We start from the raw sequence: 22,266 nt of genomic DNA, 5'->3' as shown, positions 1-22,266 counted from the left end.
ACTGTGAACAGGATGACAACTGTGGCAAGCTTTTTAGAGGAGTAACAACTCTGAGAAATCCCTCTTTTCATGTGTATCACTTTCTCTCTAACCCTGCTCTCTTCTCATCCCCCTCTTTCCTGTCTCAACAGCTAAAATCTTAGCCCTCCTTTGTTTGCAGACTATCCTTATTCCTTCAGTCTTTCCTTCTGTTGGGACATATCTGAATAGGTCCCTGTGTCCAGGTTAAACACGCGCTTATTCCCACCAATTATTCCACCCCCACCCTCTCTCTCTCTCCCTGTCTTTTAAAGAGGGAGATGGATGACCACTGGTGGAGGGGTTCAGGCAGCATGACCCATAGACCTATCCATTGCCAAGGGCGAGGAAATAGCCCAGATTAAAGAGCTTGTAAATAATGGCCCATAAACATCTGCCTGTTAGCCCGGCCAATCCATCTCAGTCTCCCATCTGGTCCTCTCTCTTTCTCTCTCTCGCTCCCCCGCTTTTGATTTCCTCATCGCTAACAGTCCACAGGGCAAATGCATCATCAGACCAAAGTCAGTCATATTCCAACACAAACAAACACCCAGATTGACCCTCAGGTCGTGTACAGTTCAAATCCCCAGCAGCCACTGCACCCATGACTCAACCCAAAGACAACAATGGAAAGCATTAGCTTTGTTTTCTTTCCCTGGGTTTCCTTCCATTTATTAAAGCCTTGTTGTACAGCGTTGCTTTGTTAGATTAGCATACGGCAAAACTGAGTGCATGTACGTATTAACTGTAACTAATCAGTCCCAAATTCCCCTAATCATTTTTGCATGATTACAGTGGTTTTACAATCCTCCACTGGGGCTCTTGTTAGCAGGGCCTCATCAGGAGCCCGCCCTAATTACCGACTAGGTGTCGTTAATGTTGAGCCTCAAACATCTGCTCAGACAACTGCCCACTTGCACTCCCTCAGATCTCCGACCAGAGCGATGTAGTCTGGCCGGAGCTGTGAGAACAGGCCGCTGGCACTGGTTTTAAGCACCTCAGTCATGGCCGGACTGCAGGTGGCAAATTAGAGCGAACAAAGGGCAGATTGCAGGAAGCCTGAGGCCGGGCTCTCACCAACAAGCCTCACGGACGGTGAAAGCTTTGTCTTTTGTGTCACATCCAAGCCTCAAAACGCTTCACTGCTGGGATAAACCAGTTACATAAGCATTTTCTAACTCTAACTATGGTCTCTTTTGTGTTTTAAAAGCTTTGCTGCCTCATAATACATTGTTAAAATGGCACTGTGGCATTAATTGCAATACAACACAGGTCTGAAATAACACATTTAACTTTTATAACCACATTACTTGCATGCTAATGCCCTGTTTTAGCTTCTAGGCAGCTTGATAATATTCATAGTGATAGAAATTTGGGACAAGATCACATTTTCTAGTGTATACGCTGAGTTATATGCTGTTTTTCAGGATCTCTAACCATTCATATAGAGCCAAGCTGTGGATTAATGGTTAGTACATTTGATAACATTTACATACAAAGAGGTGCATTAACTCCATCCATGCTGTCTCCATGTAAACGCTCATATCTATGCAGGCAAATGCTTACCTTGGCAAAGCAGCCGTCTGATGTTGGAAGGCAGAGCGGTTTGGAAGTATTGTTATCTGCAGCGTATGCAAAATTGAAAATGAGTGAAATGCAAGCTAGGAGAATCACCAAATAATGTATTGATCCCATTGAATCTCTTAATTGTGAAAGTAGCCATCTTGTTCTTTCTGTAATGGCTAAGCAGATAGAGATGGCTAAAATGTGACTTTGTGTTGCATGTCCAAGCAGCAACTTTGAATAAATATTTAGCTTTAAGTGGTTCACACCAAAATATACCAGAGAGAAAACATCACAAAAGCATGGAGGCTGGAAATTCTTTGGCACATAAATCCTGATTGACACAGCTTCTCACCATAACACCGATCATTTGGCAATAATTAAAGATTTTATGTAAATGGAAAGTAACTTTTAGCCAAGTGGAAACACTGTGGCTGTGACCAAACTTTAAAAAGTGTTGCATATATGTAAAACTAGGAAGAAAAGGTTAAAAGAGGAAGTCAAAGACCCAACACATAGTCTTGTTTAAACACAGGCCTGTTTGTAAAACATTTAACTTTCACACATGAAGCTTACGTTTGTGAATGGCTGTTCAAAATCGGCTGCATGGTTTAACATCATCCACTTTAATGGACCTCAGTAAGTCCTCTCATACAGCTCCACTCGGTGGTTGATATACCAAAAGCTTCTTAAAAATCAAGATTGCATCAAAAATAAATGGTATTATGGTAAATTTTAGTGCCTTTCTGTTGTTGAATTACTTAAAGCACTGTTTTCACCAGTAGTCACACATAACCTGAGCCTCCGATTGCTGGCATAGCTGGTTTCACGGGTGGAAATCCCCCAGATAAAATATTATCAAAATTTCCGGCTGAAAAATATGCAAGTTACCAGTCACCATAGTGAACGTATTATATATTGTGTTTCCAAAAAGATATGTTGCGAGAATCCTTCAATAGCAACTGAAAGTAATAATACTACTTTCCCAGCAATGCTGAAGAATTTCAAAAAATGGCTCAAATATCATGTATAAAGTTTTTATGCTCTCATGAAGAGGTTTTTCAGATGTTTCGATATAGAAATGTATTGCAAAAGTGCAATGGAAACAAATTTTCCACATTTACACATCACCGGATGTTACATAAAGTGTCACATGACCAGTTCACTCCCAGACAACATGAGACTCTGAGACTTTTCTTAACATCATACTCATCCAGCACGCGTCCATCTTCCTTGCAGCATAGTTTCGCAAGATGAGATTTTACAAGTATTGCGAGGCTCATGCTCAAAACACCCTTCAAATTTTACTTATCTTTGGAAATATTGCTTTTATTTTCCAAGAACTGTAATGGAAACGCAGCTAATTACTCTGGTTTACTCTTGGTTTGGTTTGTCAGAAAAAAGAACGTGTCCCATTTTAGCGCAGACTCGAAGGCTGCTGTTAAATGTGGGACAGTGGTCACATACTCCAGCAAATGTCTGGTAGTTTTTCTCAGTGGTCACAATCCTTGAGAACTAATAGTCATTTTGGCTGGAGACAAAAAAGTCTAGCAGACTGTATGGCCACAGCAGCACTTTTATCAGAACTGGATCACATTTCTTTATTAAAACAAGAGCAAAGAGCCACTGTCTCTGCCTTTCAAACACTATAGTAGTGCTAGCCTGTGTAGCTCAGGTTAGCACTGGACTTGTGCATATCTACTACCTCACTTTGTCTTGTTGCTCTGATTGGCCAGTCATGAATGACAGAACATTCATCCAATTACGTCCTGAGAAAGTCCTGTCCTTCCCAAACGCTTTGTAAGGGAGGTTTCCCAGATTAATGTGAAATATATACATGCTATAGATATATGAAACAGTCTGGTGTTTGGTGTGTCACATTATGGAGGATGTAACAAACTGAAAACATGTTTGTTAAAAGAATTTTTTGTTTGTTTTATGCATTAAAAAGGAATTTTTGCATTGCACCATTGCATAATGTCCTTTCTGACTGACACTCCTGTAAGCTGTGTAGAATGAATATTCAAAAAATTATAGCATCACATTTCATGTGCCAAATTCTTTTCATTATCTGTGCATGAAAGGGTTAACTGTGGAGTGTAAGCCGCTAATAAAGTTCCCTGAATGTTCCTTTTTAAAGTATTCTGTTCAGAGTTGGCCGTCACTCATTATTTTCCTCATTGAATCTCAATGTCACAGCAAACCACACACACTAACCTCAACAAGACATAAAAGTTGGAATGAGAGGCAGGTAAGTAGATTTTCCAGGCAGGTGAGCTGCAACTAAAGCTTCATGATCTGACATCACTGAGGGGGACACTGGCCTTCACTTCAGAAATGAGCCCTCTAACCTCCTGCTGTCAAAATGACTGATAGACCATCTTAGCGCTGAATCTCACTCAAGGTAAGGTGTCCAGTGATGGCACCTTATGTGTCCTGTTTTTATGCATCTCAGAATTGCTCTCTCCTCTTCTCTAGATTGCTTTTTAAAGTCATTTTTATTCTTAATTCTGAAAGATTTTCTCTCAAAATCACCATTTTATCCTTTCCCCTTTTTTCACTCATTCTTTGCTTCAATTTATGAGCCGCCATATTTGACCTAGTGAGCGACCCCGCAGCTTAAACACATTCCAATGGAGCCAACAAATTTATTTGGCAGATAAATCATTGCTTACCAAATGCTGGTGGTGTGCAAGGTCAAAGTTGTGGAAGGGGATAAAAATGAGATCACAGAGACGCTGGGTCGGGCTGAGTGCAAACATAAATGTCCTGTGAGTCGGTGCTTAGACACAATGTAAATAGAGATTTAAGACACCAGTTGTTTGCATGCATTTATCTAAATGAGGCACACATGGAGCAGGTCACGGTCAGTATCCTCTTATATGATTGAGCTTTACCCAACAAAGAACAACAGTATCTATCATCGTCTGCACCATGTGCAGAAAAATAGCCAGCAGATGTTGGTCAGTTATAATAATTCTTTCACAGCTTCAGTCAGGTCTGACCGCTTCTCTCTTCTTCTGCAGCTGTAATTACCGTAAAGCAGCAGTCACACTCTAGCAGCACAACATTAACAGGTCAGCACTCTTGGGCCTCTTCACACCAAAGTTAAATGCTTGTAACACTTTGTATTAGCAGCTCCAATAAAACGTGAGAAAAATAAATACTTCACTAACAAATGAGCCCATCTGGACATGAGACAGTGATGAAAGTCTGACACAAATAGAACTACACGGTTCAGTTGTGGTATAGATCTTTAACTTTATGAATATAATGACAATATTCAAATACAGATAACAAGAGAAGAGTCTGTTGGCTAATTGTTGTGATTTGGGACACTCTGGCTCAGAAGTCTTGCTAAGCAGATAGACTGGCCAAATTCTATTTCTCTCATTGGGCAGATCCATCTTACTTTTCAAACTGATTGCCATGCTTCTTGCAAGAAAGTAGCCCGACCAATCAGCCTATATTTAAGGAGAAAGAGCAGGTAGTTATGATTGGGTTCGATTGGAGCCGCTGCATGCCTGTAAACAATGGCAGTCAGGGAAGATATTAGCATGGGCGCAGCTTTTGCGATCCCTGGATATCAGTGGAGCCAGTTTACACATTAAAGTCTTGTCAAAGATAGTCAGGAGCAGAGCAGAGCGTCTTTTAAACCAAGAAAATCTTTTATTGTGGTTCTTTGCTCTTGTTTTAATAAAGACGTGTTGTCCAGTTCACATAAAAGTGCTGCTATAGCGGCACTGCAGCTAGGATCTTCACTGTCCACCATTGTTTACAGTCTAACAATAGTTCAGGTCAACAGCATCCATAACTATTGCCCTTTCTCCGTGAATGATGTGATTGGTGCAGTCCTTCTCTGACCAGGAACGAGCATGTCAGCTTGAAGCTTTGCAAGATAGATAACAGACATGGAATCTGGCCAATCAATCACTTTGCAAGGTATAGGTTCTTTATAGATGACATCATGTGGCAGTGAAGAACTCCTGATGGGGGGAAGGAAGGGATTTCTGTATAAAGAAATGCTAACACAGGGTTGCCAGGTCTGGGTGACAATTCTAGCCCAATGGCTGAAAAAAACTAGCCAAAAACCAAGTCCAACACTGAAATTCAACATAAGCCAGAAAAACCTCTGCAACACTGCATATATTGCATGTGTGCCTGCAGGCGTGCCGTGTGTGGTGTATATGTCTATGTGTCAGTGTGGCAAAGTGGATTAATGTTTTCCTGCCTCTCTACTGGTTGACTTAGTTGTATTTGAGGGTAAATAAAGTAGTTAATTCTGCTTTGCATATTAAATGTACATACAGAAGACATCAAAAACGGGTCTGCTCAACCTGCATACAACAAAATCTACCCACGGCTGTACGGAAGAAGTAGCCCCTTGTTGACCCCTTTACACACCTACATTCAACCTTAAACAGTCAATGCAAAGCTCTATATGAATAACGAAGCATATAAATTGTGTATAAATACAGAGTAAGAGTAAGATTGGGTAAAAATAAAGAAATTAAAGCGACTGCCTGCTCATGAAGTACTTTGGGTTATCAGCATTCGTGTACCAGGTGAGCTGTATTGTTTTTCTTCTCATTGGCTGCCACAGGAGGGGATTTGCAGTACCTCAAATACAAAAATGTGCATGATTTTTTCACTCTGAATGCTCTTATAGGCTACTCCCTCAGGTATCAGTTTTACTACATTATTCCCACTTTCAAACATGTCTGTGGATATGCCTTTACCTCATAACTACAACAAAGATGAAACTGTAAATGAACAGTTTGCTGACAGCTGCTTCTATCATGTCAGTTTGCCTTCATAAAAGCTTTCTCTGGTGTTACTTTGGGAGGATGTTCTCACCTTGTCATGCACTGCCAATGATGCACACACAGCACATCAATGATAATGACTGGTTGCATAACAATTATGCAATTCCTGTTTCTATACAAACTCTGCACCAGGAGCAGGCTCAGTAAGCTTCACTAGATTATCATCCTGCACCTTATGACAAATGTTAAAGCACACAAGAGCCTCTCACTGCACACGTGGACACCCTGAGGCATTAACACCTGTACGATACCTGAACTCTGAGGTGTGCTTCATTGTTAACTTTTTACTAGCCCACAGGTCGAATTCTACAAAGTGGAATTTTTTTAAAAAGTGCAGCTACCTCCTCTAATTCTTCATGGGTGGCGGTTTAAGAGGGAATCACCAGGGGATGCTAATTTGATTTGTCTGACCAATCATCCAATAGGGCGGCTTATCCATGACCTCTGAAACTGTGAGTTTTCCAGTCGGCTGATCAGGGCGAGAACCTTCACTTGACCCCCTCAGTCTGTATGGTAATGTGGTTTACTGGGGGAGGGGTCACTGATCAGGGGAAAAGATGCAGATGGAGCTCAAGGCCTCCATGTGTCTTTTTATGTCCACAGTATGACTCATATCTGTTAAAAAAAAAGCTGAAGATAATGTCCTGGGGCAGTTAACTCTGAAATAACATTAAAAAACAAAGACAGACTTTGTTTTCATCATTACTGACATTTTGAAATGTATGCTGATGAGTATCAGTGTCAGATAAGATGAAACCAACATCATATGCCTTGCAAGTTGTATAGCTTTAAGGATGTTTGTCATTGAATTCCCGACTAAAATATTTTGATAAAAATAGACCTTGTTTTCAGCAATGGCTTTTGAAATGTTTTCTGGTGCCACTAAGTGTTTGACTTTCAAGACTTTACATGAAATGTCTGGACTTACAGCACTGTGCAGAACTTTTAGGAATGTTTGGGCTTAGAATTGATGCTGTTGTAATGCGTAGATGCAGCGAGTAAGCTGCCTGATGGCACCATCAGGTGTGAAGGAGGATTGACACAACCCAGATCTTGCTCTGCATGTCCTTGCATTTTACCAAGGGCATGGGAAAAGAATGTTGTAAAAATAACAGTCCACAATATCTAAGTGGGGCCGGAGATGAACCCCTGGTTCTGTGGATGTCCGATGGCCCTGAAAACTGCCGGCAGTCTCTTGGCATAGCACCAGCGGTGAAAAGGCCTAGACAAAAGAGATGCTGTCGAGCTTGACTTTGGCTGGCCCCCCATCCCCCTTGCCAGCCCAGATTCTGGCACATAAAACTTATGTATATGTCTGTATATAGTACAAATAGCAACGCAAGTGTTAGCAAAGGGGTCATCAATGCCATGAGATTTCTCAAACTTCACCAGGTTCTCCAACCGTGTATAGATCGTACTCATCATGCCATCAAAAAATGCGCTAAAGAGAAGAAGTCATGAGGACTACAGTCGTCGCCTCTGGGCATCAGTGAACGTCCAGGCCTCACAAGGGTATAGTAAGACTGGAGGGACAAAGGACTGAAAGACTCAGACACAGCGTGTGACCCAGTAGACTTTGAGAACTTGGAGTTGTGAAATGTGGTCAACAAAGAATCCACTTGTTACTGAGGCTGAACTGTTTTAGCATTTCTGAGGGCATTTTATATTGTTTTTATCATTCTTTTGTTGAAAGTCCTTGACATCTTTTATCAGCTGGTTCATTGGGTTGTCTGTGAAGGACAGCAATAGTCTGAACCACATTGTAAAATTCTGCTCCAAGATTATTGGAGTTCAGCTGAAGGAACTGAGCTGTCTTTGGAGAGGACGTGTGGTCCAGAAAGTCCAGGGAGTAACTGATCAGCCTGGCCAGATTCTCTCCTCTGACTTTTCCTGAATGCTCTTTGGGTGGCACAATCAAGCACCCCAAGAGCAAACTAACAGATACTAAAATGTATTTCAACTATCAGAATGCTGAAAGCTGTAATTGACTTTAAGTCTCAGCTGTGTCTGACTTCTTTATGCATTCTGGCATTGTATTTACAGAGTTCCTATGTTTTCTGGCCAGAGAGACTCCCTAACAAACTTGGTGATCTCTTCACTTTTCATGCGGCATCTCTATTAAAATTTTCAATTTGTTCAATAGAGGAAATTAGCCTAAGTGATTCTTTGTGCTTCATGCTAATTACCAACAGAAGTAACTTGACATGATCAAAGGATTTTTTTTTAAAACAGCTCACTAAATATCAGTATACTTACTCGTCATCCACAAACTTGCCCCCCCTTGGTTACTGTTGCTATGCCTGCCAAGCTTTTATAAACGCGGTGCTGAATACCTAGCTTTCCACTGTGTGAGTAGGGGGTATTCTACTATCAAATTTGATGTGAAAAGTGCTGTAAAAGCTACTTTCCCGGGGCGCAGCTGGCTGAGTGGTTAAGGCGCGCCCCATGTACGCGGACAGCCCTGGGTTCGATTCTGGCCTGGGGCCCCTCACCGCAAGTCTCTCCCCCCCGCTCTCGTCCCTGTTTCTGACTCTATCCACTTTCCTCCTCTGTCAAATAAAGGTGCAACAATACCCAAAATAAACCTAAAAAAAAAAAAGCTACATTCCCGATATCATCTGTGGACAGAGTGTTAGCAGATACATTAGCACTGGGCTAAATACCTAATGACTGATACGTGAGATAGCACATGACTACTTAAGGCAGTGAATTTTCATGAGATTGAGGATGTGCAAAATATCTTTGGTGATGTTAAAACTAGGGATGTTCTAATGCCATTTTCTCCCTCCCGATACGATTCCGATACTAAGGTGTTGGATATTGGCTGATACCGAATACTGATCTGACACCAGTCTGAACTTTCTGAAATGACTGTTCAGACTAGCAAATTATTTTAGACCTATATTTGACTCAGAACATGACTCAACAAATAGAATCATAATGTACAGCATCTCTCAGCCTAAAGCTGTTTTCCTGCTGGTTATTGAGTTTTACTGCTAAATATTAAAATAACAATAAAACAGGGGGCTGTATCACAGGCTCTCTCTCTCTCTCTCTCTCTCTCTCTCTCTCTTTTTTTTTTTTTAAATACCAACTTTATTTCACTTTTCCAAATACAATATAAAACTTACAACTTGCATGTTAACAATTGTTCTATACAGATATGCGGCCTATTTCATGTATACAGTTGTATAAATCATCAAGTGCAATGAATTCTCTCTAATCTCTCCTTTCTGCTATTTTGTGCAGCATCACATGATTACGGAACAGCCTGCTATATATGGTGGTTAGCATTCGAGCTAGCTGTAAAAAAAAAGATCATAATTCGATTAAAATGGATAAAAGAAATGTTCAATATTGGGTTTTCTGGTGTGGATTTAATCATTAAAGTCCCCAAAAGTCACACCTGTTCCAGGCTTGCTTCAATGGGAAAACACCACGGCTAGCTTCAAGAGGAAATACAAGTAAGATGCAACGGTTTATGCTTCAAAAGTTATTTAACTTTTTATAAATGGTGTCACTTCCTGTTGTGTACTACAGTGCGGGTCTGGAAGACTTTTTAATGGTCACATTCTGAGAAAAACTGTCACGCAGACAACATTCTCTGCAGCTGCAGCGGGTCCCTTGGTTGTTCTTCACCGCTGCTGTGCCAATAAGGTAAGTCCGGTCATACAGTGGCAGCAAAGAAAAATTGATTTCAGGTTTATTGCTAACAGTTAGCATGGCTAAACGAAGCAAAATATAAAGCTAAACCAAACAGTATCGGATCGGTGAATAAACTTGTGTACTCGCCGATACCGATACCTGCATTTTAAGCAGTATTGGAGCATATTTATGCTTCATGCCTTTAAATGCTGGTACAGGGCTGACAAGTAATAGCATGTGCCAAAAACTGACTTTTATTAAATCTCTCTAGCAAGTTTATATATTTTGTTAGAAAACACGACTTACATGTGCATAAGACCAAACCAAAAAGAGATATAAGGAACCACTTTGTCCTCAGGGTTGTCAAAAATGAAACAAATGGAAAGTTTCTCACAGTAGCTTTTATGTTTTTAGCCTTGGTTTCCTATGTAGCGCCAATTAGCCAAAAAATGCATACTAACACACCCCGTTAACACGCTGCAAGTCTTGACGTGACCTACCAAAGGGCAGCATGTTAAATTTCTAATTGGCATACTTGGATTTGATGTTTACCCATGCCAGGTATCGCTAATAAAAGCAGGTAGACAGTAAAAGGGATTTCCTGATCAGCCTCCAAAGCCTTGTGAAAGCATGCTGAGCTTTACATGGAAGTGCTGCGATCAGAGCGCTGAAGCTCAATTAGCTACTGTTGTGGGTGGAGAGGTCCAAATCCTCTCTCGCGGGCCCAGCTGGGGGGATTAAGAATGGTTCCTGTCCCGTGGCTGACCTCTTCAAAGCCTGCGCAGATGTCCTGATCTCTCTCCACACACTCAACAAACGCCAACACGCACACTACAATACCCTCTCCCCGTGAACTCTCTCTTGACCCCACAACCAAAACAAAGCACTCAGGTGACATTTCTTATCACAAGAGCTCTCAGCCGCTCTTTGACTCGTTATCTCCCATATCTCCTTAGCCGTACGTCTTTCTGTCTCTCTGGGTCCCTCTGTCAAGCCTCTGGTCCTGGGAGGGATCCCTCCTGGTGTCAGCTGTCCTTTGACACCGAGCATGGTCAGGTTTCTGAATGACCTTAGCATGTTAATGAGCCTGTCGCTTTCAATATTCCAGTGCCCTTTGGTTTCAGTGTGTTTTTGAATAGTAAACCAAGGTCAAGAGGCACCAGAGAAGACACTCAGTGTGAGATTTTGAATCAAACATCTCAATCAAAATAGGAAACAAACACTTTATATGGAGATGACTTAAAGGTCCTCTGAGGTCGGTGGTGGTCCTTAGAGGTTGTGACCCTTTTTTAAGGCTGTAAGTCATGTCAAAGTCATAATGATGGCCACCCAATTGGAGCTTCATTTAAGGCTAAGAAGGCCACGATGGACAATGAATGGATTAAATCACTCTAGGGGGCACAATCCAAGATTACTTTCAATCAGTAAAAACCCGAACAGATCTTTGGAGAATAAGCCAAATGTGAGATTAGCTGTTAGGATAATTATTCTTTTTTTAGTGCCGTCTTTGGTGGCCTCAGGGTGCACGGTTTGTAAAGAAGATAAGATTTTAGGATAGCTCTCCTAAAGCATGGCTACAAGTAAACGCAACAAGGATTCAAATCATGACCATGATTGTTTTGAAAATAAAATGACATAAATGCTAATAATCTAGGAATCCATGCAAGACTCAAGTGAATGTGAATCACTTTTTGGTATTGTCAGCTATTAAAAAAATTATTGAATTCAATGTCTTGTGGATGCACATATAGTATAGCTGCAATGATGACCACACTGGACCACATTTCTGTATTAACATTTTTCTAATTATGTTCTGTATGCATTTGCAGCTCTTACAGAACATTTTCTAGTGAGTCCGTAACTTGGCTGAATTTCTGGGGAAAGCTTTTTTTCATATGATAAAAAGTGATACAGGTTATAAAAAACCGTTAATAGCTTTTGAACCACACTTACTTATTTTTTCTTACCAAAGCGGACCTTTTTGTCATTCGTTTGCTACCACTGCCATCTCTGTAGTTGTAAAGGACAGCGTACTAGTGAGCCTGGAACTTCTGTGACTTTTCTGGGTCCTTAAAGATTAAATCCATGGCATTAGATCCGATATAATAAGCATCTTTTTTTTTTTTTTATCAATTTTTAGTCAATTTTTGATCATTTACTTAATCTTTCTGGCATGGGAATGGCCATATTGTTTATCGGCAATGCATCGTAGGAGGGACCAATGGCAAGCTGTTACGTCTTTACTGCTTTGAGGAATGGCACAAATGAATCTAACTGCAAAAAGCGCATGGACTTTTTTTGTATATATGTTGATATTTTGGAAAACTTCTGTCACAGCATATTTATTTTTCCACTGTTTTGTCCCCAAAAGATATCCCAAAGTCTGTGCAAAGGAAAAGCCTGGTCACTATTGTCTACTGTGTGCTATAAATACAAATCTTTGAGTTTAAAATTCCAATTTTTTTTTCTGTTGTCTTTAGAGTCATAACTTTTTTAAAATTCAAGACATTACTCTGGCAGATATATTCTTAAAGCCCAGGTTGTCCTGAAAAAAGTATGTATAAAGCTTGACTGTGCACCATAGGGTTGATGTTTTACAAGCTGTTTAAGACAAAAAGTCCAGACGAGACATGATGGTGAAAAAACAGCTGTGAGCTCTAAGGATTAACCCGCTTCAACATGAGTTTACAACAGTAACAGGCAGGGTTAAGTAAGTACTGAGTGCTGGTAGTAATGACTGCCGCCAGTGAAGCTTTTAGCTTGAATAAAGGTTTATTAATAGCTCTTATCAGAGCTAGACTGCATTTCTTCACTGAAGGAGGAGCAAAGAGCCACACTGAAAGCTTTTTCTTGACAGGGAAGATGTTTCTGCCGTTCTCCCCACCAGCCACTGCATGAGTTAATCCAACAAGAAGTTCCACTGTTCATAAACTATGGGTGTCCAGGTTCACTTGCGTATGTGTTGTTTTAGTCTGATGAAGAGCAACTCTGCTTTAAACATCACGTTAGTGCAATAAATAATCATATTTTTGGAGCCCTGCAGTGTGTAAGACATCTTTCTGTTCTTTGTTTTTACTCTCTTTCGCCTCAGCACCTGCCTACCTTGGTTTGGATGTGCATGTAGACTTTTTCCTAGTGTTCCACTTGCCTATGTACTCCGTCTGATTCAGCAGCTGGCATTATGCCCCTAGCTGGAGAAAGAAGAAGGAGCTACCATGGCAACCACTCGGAGTGAAGATTGTTTATGTTTTAACCCGGCAAAAAAGTCCATCCTGCCACCACTTCTTCAGAGATGCCAGCAACGTCCATCTTCGAATCTACACACCTACGTGCAGCTGTTTTTGATGTGCCAGGAGAGGTTTATTGCCATTGCATCTCATCTTGCTGACTCCAACTTTTGTTTATCCATGAGGTGAGTCATAACAGACCATTTGACCACATTTTTCCTCAATAAGAGGTCAAAAATCATAATCATAGTCAACAAACTATCGTGCTGCAGAAAGAAGTTTCGTTTTCATGATGACATCAAATAAATGATGTGACTCTCTGTGCCCTATCCGAACATGATTGCATCCATTTGAATCATGCCCGAGACCACCTCCTCAACCCAGGTATGGTTCGTTTGCATTCACACTGTCCAAAACAAACCAGATCCAGGACCGGGCCCCTAATGTGAAGGCCACCTATGATAGCACCTCACTGCTAAGCTTAGGTCACTTAGCTACCTTAGCTACACACACCTACTACCTCATTTTGTTTTGTCGCTCTGATTGGCCCGTAATGAATGTGACTGATAGAACATTTGTCCAATCACATTCCAAGAATGTTTTCCAAAAGTCCTGCCCTTCACAAAAACTTTGTATGGGAGTTTTCCCAGAGGAATGTGAAATATATTCATGCAGTGGGTACATGAGCAAGTCTATCCAGCATGTCAGGTTTGGTGCTGCTTGCTACAACCCTACTTTATTGCAATTATGCCCCATTCCAGCACCAAAAACCAAGATGGCAACCAAAAGCCAAAGTTGAGGTTTCATGAAAGTTGGGGATTACCTCTCAAGGTCAACGGTCATTCTGTATACCAGTAGATTACATGTGCCTCGACTGGTGTCCCAACCCAGATTAGGATTACACTTTCAATGATAGCCTTCAGTGGGTGCCAGTCTAGCTCAGTTGTTGGATCAGGCAACCGTACTAAGAAGCTACAGTCCTCAACGCACTGGTCAAACTGGTGCTGTTTGTCTTCTCTCACTCATTCATGTTGCCTCTCTCTTCAGCTGTCCTGTTTAATAAAGGCAAATCACTAAAAAATTGATTCAATAGCACAATGCATCGTAATGAGTTGCACCCTAACTCCTAACATTACTGCACATGGCTTTTTGGTCCTCAGTGAAGAGAAGCAATCAGAAAAATATGATTTTGTAATGTGAAGCAAAATAAAAAGTGTTAATATATGGTACGAACAATAATTGCTCATGTTCTGCCCCTGCATTGACACAGAAGCCCCTACATCCGCATCTTGATGCATGATCGAATGATTAATTTCAAAAGCCCTAGTGATAGGAGGTGCAGTAGACCTTTCTTTTTCATATCAGCAGTCCCACTGGCAACTTATAACGGACATCTGAAAGGCAGACAACAACCGAATTGACGGGTATGTCTGGAGACTCCGTCTGCTCTTTGACACATCTTCTCCATCTTATCAACCATCAGCTTCTCCTCTTTCTCCTGCTCATCTTCCAATCTGCCCATCTTCAATTTCTACTGTCATCTCTGCATTCATTCCCTCTGCCACTCCATCCGTCCATCTCCCCCTCCCCTCCCTTATTACCCCCCACCTCACCACAAGGCTGTCAGAGTTTTAGGGATCCGCTGAGCTGTGAAATCGCACAAATTGCTGTTGCTTTGCGTCTGGCCCGGCAACAGAGGGGGGAGATAGAGCGAGAGACAGAGAGAGGGAAAGAAAGAGAGGGAGAGATTTTATGCTTCAACACTTCTAAACCTGAATCCCCCCCTTCACTCCCCCCTTCACTGCCCCTTCTTCCCTTTATTCACTCAGACATGGACAAGCACACGCACAGCTGCAAGACCACATATCTACCCACTACAATCCAAATACTCACCCCCAACCCTCACACGTCCCCCACACCACCACCACTAAACATGTGACCATACCACCACCCTCACCGTAAAGACACCTCCGCCACTTTGCTTCAATGTGCGGGTCACTTCACAGAACAACTCGACGAGAGGCTGCAGCCCTCCAGAGAGATAAAACCCCTCCTCGTCCTGAGGAGCTGTCTCAGCCACCTCTACTAGAAAGAGCAACACCAGACCCCCGCTCTAACAACCCCCACACCATAACCCCAGGTTCACCCTCTGGCAAAAGGTCACAAACATACATGATGTTACTCTGGACATAGAGTGTGCATGTTTTAATATTTTATAGCAGAGGGGTGTCACAGCCAGTACATTTAAATGAGGTTAGAAAAAGTCAGATTATTGTGTATTTGTCTTCTCCTTTTTGTTCATGTAAAGTGAGATTGTTTTAAGTTTACGTTTAGAAGTTATTGTCTTTTTTCTTTCCTTGTTCTATTTTCTTTAATGTTTTTATGTTGTCATTTTACATTTTTGAAATAAAGATATCAATCAATGAAATGTATTTGTCCGACTAAAACTGGACCTTTAAATTGCACATAAACATGTCAGTTAAACTGAAATGGTAGTAAATTTAATCTTTTAATGCCTGACTAACACACCTAGGTAATGCAGTTTGAAATGAATTTAGTCTTGCACGTATTTGCCTCAATTATACCCAAACTGGATGTTCTGCACAAAGTAAAGTAACCTGCCACACATCCTCCTGGTTTATGTTACAGGCATGCAGTGGTTTGCTTAAACTGTACAGTCCTGTACTGATATGGGCAGAAAGGCCTTACATCAACTCCAAACACAACATAAAAAAAGTTAGATTAGTTTTGGACAAGGATTTAATTTTTAGAAACATGTTCTGTGGTCTGATGAAACTAAAGTTGAACTGTTTGGCCATAATGACCATCATTACATTTGGAGAAAAAAGGGGAATGCTCGCAAGCCTGAGAACACCATCCCATCTGTGAAATACGGGGGTGGCAGCATCATGCTGTGGGGGTGTTTTGCTGCAGGAAGGACTGGTGCACTTCACAAAATAGATGGCATCATGAGGAAAGAACATTATGTAGAAATATTGAAGCAACATCTCAAGACATCAGCCAGAAAGTTGAAGCAGTTGTTTGGAGCAAGGCAGCCTACAAACCTTACTCAGTTAAAACAGTTCTGTCAGAAGGAATGGGACAAAATTCCAGCAAACTCTTGTAAGGAGCTTGTGGAAAGATACCCATAACGTTTGACCCAAGTCATACAGTTTAAAGGCAACGTTACAAAATACTAAGGAAATGTATGTGACCTTCTGCCTTTCACGAGTAATAACAAATCTCTCTCTCATTTTTGGACATTTAGCAATTAACATAATTTTGGTAATCCTAACTGACATAAAACAGGAAAAGTTTATTTTGGTGTAATGTCAGACAGTGAGACAAAAAAGGTAGTGTCTTGTGTGTTTTATACATTGCATATAAATTTCTGGTTTCAACTGTATGTTTTCTACCAAAGATGTGCGATGTCAAATAAAATCCTGTGGTTTTCTAACTCGTAATGTAAGTTTTTCATCCATGGTGTTATGTTACCTCTTTGACCTTCTGAATGAGTGACGATTCATGGCTTGTGCCACAGGATGAGATGTACAAGTCTGTGCATTGTGTTGTATTTCTAAGATGACCAAATGCTTTGCACGATCTTCCTCCTGTTGGGTCAATCTACTCAATATGGATTAACCTGTTTTTGGAGTTGCCTCCACTGAAAAATAGACGGGGTGAAGCAGAGGGGAGTGATGACAAATGACAGACCACAGCATGCCCAATGGGACTTTAAAAACAGACAAAGAAGGGAGCTATTTTCCCCAGAGTTTGCTTTACATGCAGATCACACCACCGATGGAGTATGTGGAAATTAAGGGTTGGGCGTATAAGAAATGTAAAGACCGGTAGAATTGTAGGATTTTTGCGGTTCACCTTAAGTTTGGTTAAGTGTTTTATGTCAGCTTTCCACCTGATGTTTGTTACATAGTGGTGTGGCAAGGCACACTGGTGTGCCTTGAGACAAATTTAGGTGTGCTGTGGGATTTAGTACAACCGTATGTTATTACAACAACTATATTAAAATTAAAGACACTTTAACATGTGTTGAAGAGGCCATTCTGCATGTATATGAACACAGTGTGCCTTGGGATTTTGGCTAGATGGTAGGTTTGCCTTGGGTAAATAAAGTGTGAAAACCACAGCATTATACAATGGAATATTCCCTCTGAAATATTGTTTTTTCTGTACTTTAACAGAGTCATGGAAATCTGTTTTTATTAATTTGGTTGGATCTATATTGCCATATGATCTAGACTTATGTGTGCATAGACTGGTACAATTTAATATCTCAATGATGCTAAAAATTAAGCACAGTATCTTGAACACTTGAAATTGTATTTATCACATATGGTCACTGAGTTGTATGTTGACATTTACCTTTGAAACTTGCTCATGTGATGACATATGGATCATGTGACTGTTCATGTGATTACCTTCACCTGTATAGTCTGATGAAGAGCAGCAGTGCCCGTAACATCACGACTTTGAGACTCTTAAGAGTCACAGTTTTATGGTGACAGAAGCATCTCAGTGTTGTCGTGGAAATGTCAGTTTCAAACTATAGATCTTGAGGGCAAAAAGTGTGAAATTTTTAGTGGAGCTGAGCAAAGGGAAGTGGAAACTACAGTTATGGCCTTTGTGTACCCATCATTCTTTGTGCTCCACTTCCTGGCTTGATCTAACAGCACGAAAATGGCGGATGCTACAAGTGGCAAGGAAAGCCGTCAAAGTTTTAGAGATTGTGGAGACTCCAGTGACTTTCAAATCTGACGTGTGGAAGCATTTTGGTTTCCTGGTGTCAAGAAAAGAGAAAAGGTGATGGGTGAACCAAAAACAATATGCAGATACTTGATGGGGAATACAAGTTACATGAAGAGCTACTTGGAAAATCCTCACCCTGAAAAGATTCGCGAAGATACGAGGAATAGAATCTGGCCAGGCCAAAAGGCTCTTAAGGAAGCGTTCACAATCCCACTTCCCCACAACAGCATGAGGGCTCAAGAGATCACAAGGTGTGCCAGTGAATATCTGCAAAGACCTACAGCTGTTTTCAGTGGACAAGGAAGGTTTTAGAGGGTTAGTAAACACGCTGGAGCAAAGGTATAGGTTTATATTTTCAAGCTTAATGCACATATTGTAATATTCAAAGTGCAACTGTTGTTTAATTAATGCCAATATCAGTTTTTTTTAAGTCATTTGTTGTTTTGTTTTTTGTTTTTTTAAATACTGCAATAAATACCATACCATGGACTTGTTACTGAGGTGTTATCATACAGTGAGATTTTCATACCTAACATGTCAGTGAGGTCAGGTTGCCAAATGTCTTGCCCAGGTATGAAACGTCCCATATTTTGAACTAAATTTGTCTGCCCTGCACAAGATGCACAAGAAGGCCACACTAGCAGAAGGTGCAAATAATATCAGTGCGTTTTTTTTGTCATTGACACCAGAAAATGACAACCTTGCAGCAAAGTACAGCATTGCACACTGCACCTGACTCAGGTGAAACACAATGCTGATCAAAACCAAACTTATGATATGCATCAGCTGTGACGTTTCCTATAGCCTAAGGAGTTTTCTGTTGCAACAGACTTATTGAAGCTGCCAAGAGCATCAAGGAAACATTTCCTCTCTTTTAGATTTTAACTCCTTTTTTAAGATGCTGATATTAATCCTATAATTTGTTTGAACGTTTATTAGAGCGGTTCTCATAGGGGAGTCAGGGACTGTCATACGTCAGTGAGGGGGTGCAAAGATAGTAAAGTGGGCAAATAGGTCATGATTTTATTCCCTGTCTATAACAAATATGTCTAAAGTGATTCTTAGATAGAGCTCTGTGGTATAATGCTTCAGTGGAGGAGGAGGGGATTTTGGGAGAAAGGAGGGGTTTATTATGAATTACACTGTGGTGAAGTTTTATTAAAAGTACAATATTATGTAAATATTATCATTATTAAATATTAAAAAACTTTAAATGATGATTAGTGCTTTCAGTTTAAATAAGGGACCAAGAGTGAAAAATACTACACAAAATATATTTTGATTAACCAAAAAGTCCCTGGGGAGGACCCCTGGCTGCAGCAGTAAGGTGCAACCCCCTAAAAAAGCCCCCAAATGTCCCTATATCAATCAAAATATAGATAGGAAGATCCCTATAGACATATTGAAACAATGAATTGGTGAATTATTATGTGGTAAGATGGCCTGCAGTAAATAAAAATGTCTGATTAGTGTCAAAAGACTAGATACCACACCAATAACAAGCATAGATCTTTTTTTCATCTTTGGCTGACTGTTGGAGTCAGCCCTACACATGCTCTGTATGTGACTGACTGCCTGACTTTACTTTCAGAGCCGTACAGAGCTGCATCATCAGAGGAGTAGTGATATCTAATGGAGCACAGCGGACCTCCTCTGACGCCATGCTCTGTTTAAATCACTGTGGATACCTTTTTTGGGAGTAGGCGGAGCTACTAGTCTCCCCTGTCCTCACATACGTTCACATAGAAAGCAAAAATGACTGGTACTAGTTGATACATGATGCTGCAATTCACTTGGTGAATTCTGATGACGATTGTTCCATTATGATCTGAGGTGGTGCCGGTGGAGCGTCACTGTTACTGCCGACAGGGCTTTAAAACTTTTGTGATCCCTTAATTCTCAACCCACAGACGTGAGAGACAGCAACCAAGTCCTGTTTGTCAATGTACTTAAATGATGTGACAGTCCTTCCTTAATCTGCAGAGTTTCTCCAGAATATCTTAGGGCATTAGACATTTCTGCACCATAAGTACAGTTACTGACTCAGTTACACATGTCCCACCTATGGAGACAAACCTCTGTATTGTGGACTGAACATGATGGAGGAGGTTTTCAGTGTGCACCTTACAGTTATTGTCTCTTGTAGCCATTCAAGGTGGCCAACAACGAGTGACATAAATGTTTAAGAGTAAAGTACATGATAGAAATAAAGGAGGACTGCAGTCATGAAGAACTTGTAGCTTTATGGAAATACATGCAAGTTGTTTGAGTCGGATTTAAACAGAATTATTATTATTATTTTGTGAAGTTTCCACAGTGTAGATTAACTTTAAAAAGTTGAGATAACCTAAAATAAATGTACAAGTAAAATTGAGTTGATATAACTCAGAAAAGCTAAGTACCTGCCACTAAACAATACTGTTTTTTCAGTTACTTAAAATGTTTGTATGATCAGTTGCCTCTAATGTTTTGAGTTCTATTAACTCATCAGGGATAACAGTGTAAATTATATTTAACTTGAGTCCACTCCAAAAATGTATTCCCACTTCTTAAAATCTTCAACATAATCAGTTTCAACAAATATTTTGGGTATTTTTAACTTATTCAGTTTTACAGTGTACATCTAAAAGTCTCATGTCACAGCCATACGGGCTGCCCTGGTCAAAGAAAGTCTGGCTTTGGTCATAACTAAAGTTAGATTAAGGTACTTATCAGTTTAATTTTAGTCTTATTTTAATCCCCCATCTTTTGATTGTTATTTTATTAAATATATATTTGTGTGCATTCATGTCTAGAAATGTTTTTATCTTTTAAAGCACTTTAAGAGAAACTGAATTTATGTCAAAGACTCCAAATAAATAAAAAGTTATTATTTGTATTTGTTGTGTTTTTTAAATTTGTTTTTATTAAATCAGGAACTGTTCAACTATATTATTCATTTTCTCACTGTATAGAAGAAATCTAGCACTATAACTTCCCTCAGGGTTAATAGAGTTCTGTTTTATCTTTTTAGCTTATCTTATGAAAGATGAAAATAAATATAGGCCTAGATCACATGACAGAAAGCACGCAGCAACTTTATCCATTCACATCAGCCTATATATCAAGCAAAAGCTAAAATGACACTTTAAGATGTAGTTTAATTTTATCAGATTGTAAAAATATATAACTATAACTATTATCATGTAACAGAAATATATAAATGACCAAAAAACAAAACAAAACAAACAAAAAAAAAAAAAACGAACAAGAGCTATGTCTGCTTCTATTTCTTACCAACAAAGTCATTTTTATGTATTATATTAGCAGTTTTTACATTGTATGGTGTCCCACAGTTTACTTTATTTAGAAAGTTTTATAAAAAAGAATTAATCCACAATGTTTGACAGATAATTGCATCACATGTACATTCACACTGAGTCACAGTGCAAAGAAAGGTGGACAAAGTTCTACATTCAAACAAACCAACATTCATGACCCCTCAGGTTGTCATGCATTCATGAGTTAAAGCCTTACATGATAAAAACCATCTACACTGCTCTCTAGTGGAAGAAGTCATCCACTGCACCCTCCTGCCCCTCTGTAGTGCAAAATACTTCTCATGAAAATAGCATGGTATGATCCAGGAATTAAACTATTTCAAATTTATCAGATCATGAGAATTCAAGTTAAAGACTTTAATTTATATCTGTAAAGAGTTTGGAATGGAGTAGTGAAAAGCCAAATGGATCAAGTGCCTTTAGCCAGTTTATTTCAACATTTTAAGATCATCTTTTGTCAAAACATGAAGAGAAGACGAATGAAGGAAATTTAGCATGCTTCCCTAAGTCTGAAATCATGATTTATGATTTGTTAGCTCCAGGGGAAGATGTCAAGCATGCCATATGACTCACATATGATGACTGTGACACATTTTTAGCTCCTGTTAACTAGGCCTACAATTTGGCATTAAACACTAACATTTAGAGACATGCATATGATAAAATATCATATTATTCATGGTCTTTAAAAAACACTTTTGGAGATATATGGTATTACTTTCACTGTTTGACATATCAAGCTATACATTCTTCTCACTAGCTTGTCTGAAACTAGCTGGGTTTGTTGTTTTTCTTAAGGGCATCATGATAAATTCTTGTTCTGCCTTGAAAAAAGGCAAAACATTCTTGTGTCACAGTTTGGTTTGGATGGAAATATTTATACCGATTTTCTACTGGATA

Source organism: Cheilinus undulatus, linkage group 8 (genome assembly GCF_018320785.1).
Source record: "Cheilinus undulatus linkage group 8, ASM1832078v1, whole genome shotgun sequence".
Classification (NCBI taxonomy): Eukaryota; Metazoa; Chordata; class Actinopteri; order Labriformes; family Labridae; genus Cheilinus; species Cheilinus undulatus.
The sequence above is the reverse complement of the archived record's forward strand: the minus strand, read 5'-3'. Positions refer to the sequence as shown.